Source organism: Lichenostomus cassidix, chromosome 3, assembly GCF_008360975.1.
Source record: "Lichenostomus cassidix isolate B80296 chromosome 3, HeHo_3.0, whole genome shotgun sequence".
In the NCBI taxonomy this organism is placed as follows: domain Eukaryota; kingdom Metazoa; phylum Chordata; class Aves; order Passeriformes; family Meliphagidae; genus Lichenostomus; species Lichenostomus cassidix.
The window spans coordinates 79,659,839-79,672,230 of record NC_139483.1 but is presented as its reverse complement, the minus strand read 5'-3'; positions in this window follow the sequence as shown (position 1 = coordinate 79,672,230).

The window sequence follows — 12,392 nt, the reverse complement described above, 5'->3', positions numbered from 1 at the left end:
TGGAGCTGGAGGTTAATCCTCACAGCAAAGCAGATCCTCATAGACAAATCAAAGCGCTTTTCAAGCAAAGACAAATCTAGGGCTTCTTATTATGGCAATGGAAGTATTATGTCTCAGGTTCCATAAATCCAGTTTTACCAGTTGTTATGGAAACTGTCCTGAGACAGGCCCATTGGTGGTAGCATGGAGTCAAGACTTCTCCCCATCTGCTAGGGTTTATCCTTAGTGTGCTTTTGACTGAGTCATGAGAAGGGCCCTGAGGAAACATGGGTTCCATCTATATCTCTGTACCCTCCAAGCTGTGAGAATGAGCCTGCTGTTGTTTTCCAACCCTGAAAAAGGGCTGCTGAGGGGTTTGGGGAGGGTGAGTGTGTGTGCAGGGGGATGTAGGGTATAACCCACATAAAAGGTCAAGAGCTGACTGCCTGAGCTGGTGAACAAAGTCAGAAACACTGTCCAGAGCTTTTAGAACTTACTTACCAGTTTTAGGTGTATGTTTCAATTGACACACAATTCTCAGGCATCTAAGATGGCACTCTCCCTTCAAAGACAATGCTGCAACAGAGAGAGAGAGTGCCTTGCATGGGACCTCGGCATGGAAGAGAGAGCAGGTGGAACAGGCTTGATATGAGATGTAAAGGTTTTTCGAGACAATTCTATAACCACTTGTGTGTATAAATTTTGGGTTAACCTGCCAGAATAAGAAAATAAAATGCCCCATTGGGTCAGTGGAAAAGTCCATCCAGTGCTGGCAGGGGCAGTAGAGGAGACAATTCAGGAGATCATGTGAGCCTCACCAGCCTCTTGTCTGTCCTACTGGGATCTCCTCAGCAGTCACAGCATTTATAGAAAGGATGCCAGAGCTCATGAAGTCAGAAGATCTTCATGGTCAGACTTGGCAGACCATCAGTGCTAGAGTGAGGCATTTGCTCTCTCACGGATACTCAGTTTGCAAACACCTGCAGAGTACTTACCTTGAGGTGTTCCCTCATGCAAAAAACAGATAGGAAGCTAAATATCAGACCTTGCCTACCCTGGTTTAGAGGCAGGTGGTGGGTTGCTTTTACTGTTCATTTTCACGAGTTAAAGGACTGCAGAAATGATGGAAAATGAAATGCAATTAATCATTTATTATCACCACCACTGCTTCAGGTGATGCTTTCAGTACCACATTTATCTGTGATACTGAAATAGTAGCTAGTAGGAAATTCATTGATAAACTGTTTTGTTTGGGTTTTTTTGTCAGTGAGTTTTCCTCATGACAAAGATTTGAACTTGAGGCAAACATCTTTTTGAATATGTTTCTAAGCCTCTTTTCACATCTTCTTATCTCAAACTCTCTTTCAGAGGAAAAGAATTTTTTTCCCTGAATTTATAGCAATAAGGCATATCTATATTAAGGGAAGTCTGCTGTTAACTTTTGGACTTAGACTAAGATGAGCAAGGATAGTAACTGAGAGCCAAAATAAAGACATATCTTTTATGTTAAGTTAGTTCTGAATGTCACTTGACTCACAAAAATTAACAAGTGCTCATGTACTAGACTAATCTCAGAGAAAAAGATATGCAACTTTTCAATGCAGAATTAGGGAAAAAAAAGTTATCTAATTGAAGATTAATACATGTCTGAAGTAAATTTAAAAAAAAATTAAAGCAACATATTTTCTCTGCTTTGAAACAGATTAAAAATATCTATCATTTAAGAAAAAAGTATGAAAATACCCAAATATTATAAAAAACCACAAGTTTCTATTCAGGAATTTACTGTTCCTATCCCCTGTTTAAGTCTGGAACATTTCATCTTCAATAAATATTTCTATTCGTACATGGTCTTCTGGAACAGTCCCAGTTTAAATGAAAAGACCAACTTCTTCTAGATTGCCACCTCATTTATACAAGGTTGGCTGGAAAAAGTAAACTGGATGAGTTTGGCCTAATTTTTCTAATCCCTAATTTATGCAGCAATGCACATTTACATATTAGTTCAAGAAGGCCTTTTCAGGACTGGCCTCTGAAGAAAGGAAGTACAGGTCTGAACATTTTTGCTTTGCCAATTTCCTTAAAAAGAGGAAAAAAAGGAGCAGAAGTGCTCAGAAAATTTCTGCAAATTCCATCCAGGTGTCATGAACTCAGATAACCCATGGAAAGATCAATTTTAAAGGGCCAGCTTTAAAATAAAAAGTATCTGTCCTCTCTTTGGTTTTTCCTAAATGTTAGAATGTGAAAGCAATGTTATTAATATTTTCTGGAAAACAGAAAGGCACTAGTAAGAAAGCTGAACACAGGGAGTTGGGATTTTCAAGCCTGGGAAATGAACGGCATGCTTGTGTTTCTTCTTAATTTTGTTTTTTTTTTTTAATTAAAAAAAATTAACAGTAAGGGATAGGAAAAATTACAGTCATGACACTTGAAAATAGACAAGATGAACCACTTTTTTTCAGGGCAGATGTCAGGGGCACAAAGTCCAAGTGGTAGGTGGGTGCCAACAGTGTTCCACAGGCAATGATCAGGGGCCAATAAATGTTAAAGTTTACCCTCAGTAAGTTATTTCACAAATAAAATCCATATGAATGAAACTGTCAGTAAACTGCAGGGCAGGGCTGCAGCTCAGAGAAACCTCATCAAGCAGGACAAATGGACTGACAGGAACCTCATAAAGAGCAATGAAGTGAAATCCAATGCTCTGCTGCTGGGGAGGAGTAACCATAAGCACCACTACAGTCTCAGGACCAACCAGATGGAAAGAGGCTTGGCAGAAAAAAACCTGGGAGTCCCGATGGACAACCAGCTAACCATGAGGCAGCAGTGTGCCGCAAGCCCACTGCATGTCAGGCTGCAGGGGGAAGCCCAGTACCTGCCAACTGAGTGAGGGGATCCTTCCCTTCTGGTCAGCTCTGGTGAGATACATCTGGAGTGCTGGGTGCTGCTCTGGGCTCCAAGAACACCCTGGCAGCACTCTGGTGACGAGCCATCCAGAAGGTGTATCACTGCAGCACATAAAGCATGAGGAAATGCTGAGAATAGTTGGCTTGTTCAGCCTGAAAAAAAGGGTTCAGAGAAGATTTTGTTGCAGTCTTCTACTACCTGAATGGGAGTTATAGAGAACTCCAGAGCTCTTGGAGTTACAAAGCAAAACGACAAGGGACACCAGACCTGAGTAGAAGTAAACAACATTTAGACTGTATAAGGAAAAAAATATTGGCTGTGAAGGTTATCAAACACCATAAGACGATGCCTGAAGATATGTGGGTCATCTTCATCCCTGCAGGCATCCAGAACTCAACTGGATTCAGCTTTGAGCAATTAACTGAAATTTTAGACTTGTCCCAGCTTTGAATAAGAGTTTGGGCAAGAAAACCTTCAGACGTCCCTTTTTTAATGTACATTAATCCTTGATTGTATGTGATCTTGTTAGTTATATTCATGAAAAAACACATTAAATTACATATAATAATTTTAATAGTTGGGAATGCTTGCAAGACAGGAAAGAAAGATGGGGACAAGAAGAAATGTACATAATACATCCTTAGTGAGTACACAGAATTTTGTACCATACATGAGAGAGAAAGAAGGGTACTAGGCTTTGATGAAACAATATCAGGGATTGGATCTGTGCATGTGTGAGGATGCTTTGTCCAAGAGGTAACCAGGAGCAGGGTGTAGACCAGGTGATTGTTCCTATGGGCTGAATTCAGTTCAGCATTGGCTGTGTGCTATTTAGGCTGTTTGCAGATGATGTACCACCATAATACGAAAATAAAGTTCTGGTTTATCTTTAATCTAGACATAATCACAGAATGTGCCACAAACCTTGAAAATCTAATTTGTTAATTGATCCTCTTGTGATTTTTCCATGCTTGTTCTGATGCTTCTTATGTTTTACAGTTGTCCTTTACTTAATGGGGAACCTTCATTAAATGCTGATGCAATTACCATTAGAAGCATAAACAATTTCTGAAACAAAGTCAAAGGTCTCATTTTTCCAAGCAGTTGCTAGGGAAAGAAATTATTTTAAGCTTTAAAACATATTTTCCAATTTCCTGGGTCTGTAGTTTTCATGAAGTATGTAAATGTTAAACACGTACAAATTAATTCTCTAATGGCCTGTCTTAGCAGAGAGCAAATCTGTCAAAGCTTTTGTGAAAAGCAAATCTTCATACAACAGTAATTAAAGGTCTCTCCTCATTTTATAAAATGTTTGTCTCCAGCTGTCTGTATGATATAAGCAAAGCCATTTTGTCCTTCCCTTCCCTTCCCTTCCCTTCCCTTCCCTTCCCTTCCCTTCCCTTCCCTTCCCTTCCCTTCCCTTCCCTTCCCTTCCCTTCCCTTCCCTTCCCTTCCCTTCCCTTCCCTTCCCTTCCCTTCCCTTCCCTTCCCTTCCCTTCCCTTCCCTTCCCTTCCCTTCCCTGGCTTATGGCCAAGTTGTCTTTTAACAAATGTAAAGTCCAGTTTTCACTGATTCTTCACAATTTTTGGCAAAAGGATGCTATTCTGATCCCTACACCAATATGCAGGCCTAGTCTTTTGGCTTGGGTTTATAATTGGGAAAGACTGAAATGAATAAAAATTAGTTAATTGAGTTTTAAGAGTAAAATTACCTATTTTTAGAATAGGTGCTTTTTTCCCCTCCGCTTCTCTCTCCTTACCAAAAAATTAAAAAAAAAAAAGAGAGAAAAAGGAAAGGAAGATTTAAACAGTTTTCTTATTGTTGTTTTCACTTAAACTCATCAACCAACCTGTTTCTTTTTTAATCAGCTCATGCAGTATGCTGAAGGGATAGCGCTGATTAGGCAGTGCATTGTGACTTCAGATTGCAGTTCACTCTGGGCAGATCTTTGAGAAAAGAGGCATTTCTGAAAATGTGAATCTATACAGCAAGCAGAGACAGGTCAGGGCCACAGAGTTCAGATCCAGACACGCATCACAATGTGAGTGCCGACCTAGTTAAAGCTCACAAAAAGATCTGTCAGCTGGAAAAGCTGCTCTCAGGGTCTGATAAAATGCTCACAAACAACCAAGGGTGCTTTGAACACAGCCAGGGCATCACTTGCTGCTTTTTTAAATTGAGAAAAGTTCTGAGTCAGGGTCACAGATAAACTCTGTGAGCACAGAATCAGCACTGGCTATTCTGTATCCCACAGAATAAGTGGGAAACACTACTGTTATACTGATTAAATCTTCCTGCAATTTTTATTAGTTGTATGTTTATTATTGCAGATCATGCAAATACTCAGAAAACTGAGTGCTTTTTAGATGGTTTGGCTTTGCAAATTTTGTTTTGGTGTATCATCAGAAAAGTGAAAGGACAGTATTCAAAATGTAGTTTTCTAATAAGTTAAAGGAAAAAGAATGCTGAATTTTTATTTCATAAGCTATTAAGTTTTTTTTTTCGTTTATTAAAAATTGCTCATAAACTAATATTTTCTTTATTAATGGAGAAAATCACTTTCTTCTTACTTTTTAAAAACAATTTTTTCAGCAAAGAAAGAAACAGAAAGTTAGAAAGTAAGACACGGTGAAAGCAACATGAGTGACTTCTCTGTTTTCCCACCAGAAAAATAGAAGAAATAAGAAAAATAGTTTGAAATTTTGCATATTACTCTCATTTCTAAGTTTTTGTATTGTCCTTCCTTATACATACGACACTTTCTGAGATGAAAGAAGTGAAGAAGAACAAATCATTAAGGAAAAATATTCAAATCCATTATAAAAAATAATAAATTCAAAATATTGGCAAATACTTTTGTAAAAAGTTTGGAAAACTGATAATTTTTATTCAAAATTAAATGTATTAAAGAAAATTATTTGGATTAGAAAAATATAAATTTCATTTAACCAAGGTATTAGAATTACTGTTTCTTTCTATATCTATATCTATAATCTATGTAGTTTTATGAATATGTGTATGTGTGTATATGTATATGTATATGTATATGTATATGTATATGTATATGTATATGTATATATAATAATAGTTTCTGTGGTGTGCTTTCCAATTTTGTGTTTGCACATAGTGTCAAAAAAAGGACAATGAAAAATCAATCCAGCCTAAATGAGAGATGGTTGCAGTTGTAACTCAATCTGGGAACAAAATTAATTAGTTAACAGTAATTAATGGCAGAGATTAATTAATTAACTTTTAAGAGCCAATAAGGTCAGTTTTGATGTAATCTGAAGGATTGCAGATTAATGGTTTTATTCTTTAACCTTTTATCTTGGGACTAACAAGATGGGTGCTCCCAATTACTGATCCATTCCTTTTGTACTTTAAAAATATTGAGATTACATTAGCAGGTGTCCACTCCTTTGAAATGTCCCTAGTTTAGCCTGGTAAGTGAAAAATTCCAAGTGACTCCAAGAAAGCTCCTCTTCCCTCAATAGTAATCACAAAAGATCATCATGACTTCTAGTGTGAATACATAGAGGAATATTTTGCAGTAGAAATGTTCTTACAATTATTCTTATATAAGGAAGTGGTAAAAGAGATTCCTGTTTTACCAGCCTTAGATGACTCCTTAAATAATATCAGTTAATAGGTAAGCATGAGGAGTGTCTGGATTAAACTTTGGTTAAACTTTCCATTTCCAGTTTCAAAGTCAATACAGCTGTTGCAACTTTATTTTCCTTTATCCCTTTACACAATGAAACTGCCCATTATAGATGTGATAGGGAGAAACCCAGATTTCTTGCATGGAAAAAACCTTGAGAATAACAGAAACTAATAATGAAAAATATTAATTACACCTGTTTCCTGTCCCAAGAAGAATATTTTCTAATGTTTTTCTAGTTTTATTGGACATGTCCCAGATACCGAAGTTTCCCCCTGTGCCCTTAGGGGATTCTTCTACTGTCTAACAGATTTAAGGATCAGGATGTTTTTTACCTGTTCTAAACTCTCTGTCTGCATTTCACTCCATTTCTCCTATTAAACTTTATTTCCAGACACATCTGCAAGGAAGTGTTTAGCGTGCAAGTGATTAAACATGAGAAGAGACATAAATACCAATAATAGACAGTAAAATCTATCCTACTGCTTTCTCATTTTCTAAGGTGCTTTTAGTCCTAACACTTAATTGCAGCTGACATTTAGGCAGACCCACATTTTAAACCTCAGGCAGGTAGTGAGCAGTCAGATTAACAGTTCATTACCAAATCCTTCATGTTGGCATGAATCCAATAAGATATGCTAAGGAGTTGTTATGAATTCTTAAACCCCTTCCTCCCTGGATAATTATGTACCAATCATTGGAACATCACTGCTGGCATACTCAATAACTCACAATTATGTCAAAGTAAAACTGTTTCATATTTGTCAACAGTTTTCTCTTTCATCTTTTAATTTCCTTTCATTTTTTTCTCCCTCATAAATATGTGGTGTGATGCAAGCCACATAATTAGTGCAGACAGCAACAGTTTGAAAAGAAGAGTGTAGTTCTATTATTAACATGAACATATGTTTCAAATGGGCAATAACTTACTGCATATCATTTTATGGTGTTTCTTTCTGGAACCAAAATCCTAAAAAAAAAATGAGTTGCATATTGTCCTATGAAGACCATTTTTAATTTACCTTTGCCTCAATGTGGTGATTTTCAGAACGTGTATCATTCTGTTTTTCACTGCAGTTGGATTCTGAGGCTTAATTTTTATTTTTTAGTCTATAAAGGACAGGAGAGTATACATTAATATTGACACTTTTTCTTTTCCTATAAATTAATCCAAATTAGTGATTTTTGGATGTCAGATCTAATTAACTGTCCTTGATAAAAAGTAAAATTGTGTGAACATTCAAAAATAAATTTTTCAGTAATTTTAGCATATTCTGTGTCTTGAAGATTTGTTAAAGAAGGAAATCCATTTATCCATTCTGATTTATTTCAGTTTAAAAATAGTTCATCCATCATGCTGTTAGGAGTTTTAGAAATAACTTTGTACCAATTTAGTCCTAAGGGAAGCAAATAGAAGTAGATGTTGAATGATCCTTTAAAGAACATACTAATGTACTCCACCATATATGCAATTTGTTTAGTCATGTCAAGCTGGGCAATCAACTTCAAGATTTTTATGCTCCAGGTATTTTAAACAGAAACACAACCTGAATAATAGTAACAGCAAGATAAAATCCTAGGGAGAGCTATATATTTAATTTACATTTGAATAACAAAACATTTTTTCCTGATTTCACTGAGAATTCAAAGTATTAACTACCTCCTAATGGCACATTTTCTTGCCTCTGCTACCCAGGCCAATTATTCACACAAATTTATTTCAGAAATGTTGCGAGGGATCATCCATTCATCCAACTATGACAAAAAACCCTACAAATCAGGATAAGAAAATTTGACCTTGATTTTCTCAAGGAACATGTGGTAAAACTTGAAGGAAAACCATAGGAAATAAGATGCCTAAAGAAATTGTTCTAGGCTAGTTTTCCCCTTTTAATGTCTGAGCCATAGATCCTGCTTTAGGCATAATTCCTAGAAAAACTAGACTACTCTAATATTCATAACTGCCTGCAACAGATGTTGAATGCACTTTTCTCCTCTCCCATCCGTGCAGATGGAATCTGGGTGCTTGTGCTCCAGCATACTTGCGAAGGGAACAGACAGATCCCCGGCACTGCATTTTTGTCAGTTCAAACTCTCACTAAGAAACATCACATAAAGCATCTCTTTTCCTGTACAGACAAAGGCCTCAAGAAGTGGAAGGACTTAATCATGTATGCCTGAATCACGAACTCTTCTCTAACACAAACACACTCCTGGATGGGAGTACGGGCATATCTAAGGATATAATATTTAAAATAAGGGAACAGAATTTGAAGGTAAAAGTACTTGTCAGCTTCAGACTAACAGCACATATTCCTACTTTAAAGGTTCTTTATTGCAAAAGAAACACATAGATGTTGTAGGTGCATTTCATCTCAGTATCTTTAATTCTCTAATTCCTCTAGGCTGGATTTCTTAAAGAAATATGAAGACACACAGACCTGTGCAGAGAGTGATTCCTGACCCCTATCTCAGTCACCTCACTAGGGTGTCACCTTGGGATGAGATAAAATCAAAGATCTCAATTTTTTTCCGCTGTCTGCAAAAACGAATCTTCTGACTGCACAAGATTTGGACCACCAACTTTTAGACAGGAGATTCATTCTATCCATTAGTGTCTCCATCCCCAAGAATCTAGCTTTGAAGACCCTGAGTGCCTGTGTCTTCTCCCACTGCATTGCAAATCCCATGTCTCCAGATGTTTCATTAAGCCACCAGAGAGTTGATCATCACTTTTTAAATTCTCTTCAATTCAGGCTGCTTTATTTTTTAGCTCCTTGAAAAGGTTATCATCAAGTTCCAGGTCATACTGTCAGATACACCACACAGCAAGAGACAAAGACAACTCCTAAAGCAAAAAAGTGAAGAACAGGGTGATGTATTAAGGTGATAAAACTTTGTGGCAAAAAATTAAATCTGCCTGTGAAACACAAGATGCTTTCCCAGGTCCCAGGTAAGAACAGATAAGGAATTTTAAATAAGCCATGTACTGTCACAAACCTCCCTGTCTTTAGCTTCAGTTGCTGTAACTTGCCCACGTGCATGGCAACATGTGCATGATAATAGCATCTCCCTAAAAAAAGCCCAGAGCAAGAACAGTTCTCAAAACACGACTGCAGCACAACAGGTACCAGTGTGAACCACATGGACACAAGCTGCTTACTTGTGTGAGAGCACACCTGCTGAGCAGCCCTGGTGGGAGGGGCATGGTTTTGACAGAAGTTCAACTGTCTGAAAAACCCTTATCTGAAGCACTTGGCTTTCTCCAGAGATAAGGAAGGTAGGGCAAATGTGCCTTAAAATCATCTGCTATCTTTGGTGAAAAGATCACATCTGATGGGCTGCTTATATCTACTGTTAGCAATCAAATCCTTAATGATAATTTTTAAACAAAAATCAGAATGCATGTTGCCAATCTAAATAGCAACTGCTCAAAGAGAGGAGTGGCTGAGTTCAAGAATGGATCAAGTGCAGGACAGCCAAAGAGCTATTTACCCTCGCTGATGCAATAAAATATTTATTTATATTTGCAAATGTGCGCTGAGTTCAACTATTAACCTATAACTGCCAAGTCCACCAGTAAACCATGTCTCTAAATGCCCCATCTACATGTCTTTTAGATACCTCAAAGTATGGTGGTACCACCACTTCCCTGGGCAGACTGTTCCGATGATTGAAAACCCTTTCAGTGAAGAAATTTTTCCTAATAGTCAATCTAAGCCTGCCCTGACAAAACTTGAGGTCATTTCCTCTTGTCCTTTTGCCTGTCGTTTGGGAGAAAAGACTGACCCTCACGTGGCAGTAGACACGAATGCATTTCTGATCTTTACTAGCGATTTAATTTTAGGGCACCTCTAGGAACTGTGAGACAACTGTACACAGTGGCACACCCATTCACACACAGAAAGACAGACAAATGATTATTGGATGGCTTAAAAAGCTTCATGGAATATACTTGCTTAAGATATAAAGTAAGATAGGGAAATTTAGACTTAGACTGCGGCATTGATCAGATATATAGGTCAAATAATTGGAATTTGCTACATATTATTACTGTCTTAATTGTGAATGCACACATCAATTTCTCCCTCAGAAGGGGAATGGACAAACCACATTAAAATTACCAGATCATACTTTGATCAAATATTACAGAGAACTGCAAAGAAAAGAGACATCAAATTCCAAGCAAGTAAATTTTTTTCCCAAATAGTCATGTTATACAAATCTCCTCTGAACCACAGATTATTATTGAGATTCCAGGCAAAAACTGTTTGTGATGTCTGCATAACAGGGTGCACATCAAATGGCAGGATAAAAATCTGCAGCAATAAGATACTGAGCTGGGACTGCCATGCAGGGACTGATGCCAAGATAATAGCACAAAAGCTGGGCTGAGCTGGTTCTCTGGAATGGAAGACATGGACTACTGAAGTTAAGAGTCACACAGTAACCTGAAGATGGGAGTGTTGTTTGGGAGAAAGGCAGATGCATTCCTGAAAGACACCACAGTGCAGTTTCTTGCAAAGCAAAACTGACACCAGAAGCTGTGAGTTACTGACAGAAAACAAAGTATGCGATTCAAGTTGAGGCTTTGTCTGAGGAACAATGCTGAGCTTTAAGTCATGAGCAGAAATGAAAGCCATAACAGTGTCAACAGGGAGAAGTGTTAAACTCTGGTGATATATTTAATCAACATGTAAAGGATGCTTGCACAGGATTCTATGAATGTCAGCATCCCAAAGCAACTATAGCACATATTTGCCTAAGGGACTTATCAAAAGTCACTTAATCTCCAAATCTAGGTTTTACTGGAATGTAAAATACCAAACTAGAACAAAAAACTCGAACCCAAACTCTGAATAGAAAATAGCTATACTCTGTTAGCTAAGATAAATGGTAAGACGAGGATTAAAAACCAATCCTTCCCTCTCCTTTCGACTATCTACTTGTATTAATTGTCTAGCACTTTTTGTGCTTTCCCAGACTACAAACAATGCACACACACTTTTTTTTTTTCTGAAGAGGCTTTGCTCTTTGTGGAAAACCTTCAGCCTGAGTTCATGACCAGTCCTTGCATCTCCCTTCTCCTGCTCTGCACTCATCCAGAGATGATCTGCATGACTGGAACAGCCACCCACTCTCTCAAAAATATTCTGGCCAAACATACACCCACCTCTGCTGTTTAGTCAAAGCCCTGGATGAAGTGAAGCAGTACCCTGTAAGGCAGAAATAAACACACTGACCAGAAGAGTTCCCATCTCCATATCAGTCATGCAGTGGTCTTTCTAGGTCTACACATTGAGAGAAGGCTTGATACCACCAGCAGTGTCATCTTACATTCCAAAGATGGAATTCCATCAATAACAAAATGTTACAAGCAATGTGTGAGCCCTTAAATAATTTGGGCAACCACTTTCCTTTGTGCTTTTCACATACATGAATGCATCAGTGATTTTGGAAACTCCTTTCTGTCTGTGAAATGATGCTATTAAATACTGCATGTTGCTATCTACACCACTCAGACCTGTGCTGTGCAGGATTAATTTGTGGTTTTCCTCACCTGTCGGCATTTATCTTCATTCACTGCAGTTGCTCTTACAAATTATTTCCTCCTGTGCATAAATGAGTATAGGTGTGAGCAAGTGCACCCCTTTCATGCATCAGTTGTCGAAGAGCCCAGCACAGTATTTTGAAAATTGAAAGCACTGTTAATAGTATGTATATTAACACAATCTCTTTTATACTCCTGTGTCTTTCACTGTAAAGTTTATTTTATGGTTTTTCTATCTCTTCCAACTACAGCTAACTTTTGAGAATAGGAAATGACAGATCCGTTGTCAGTAT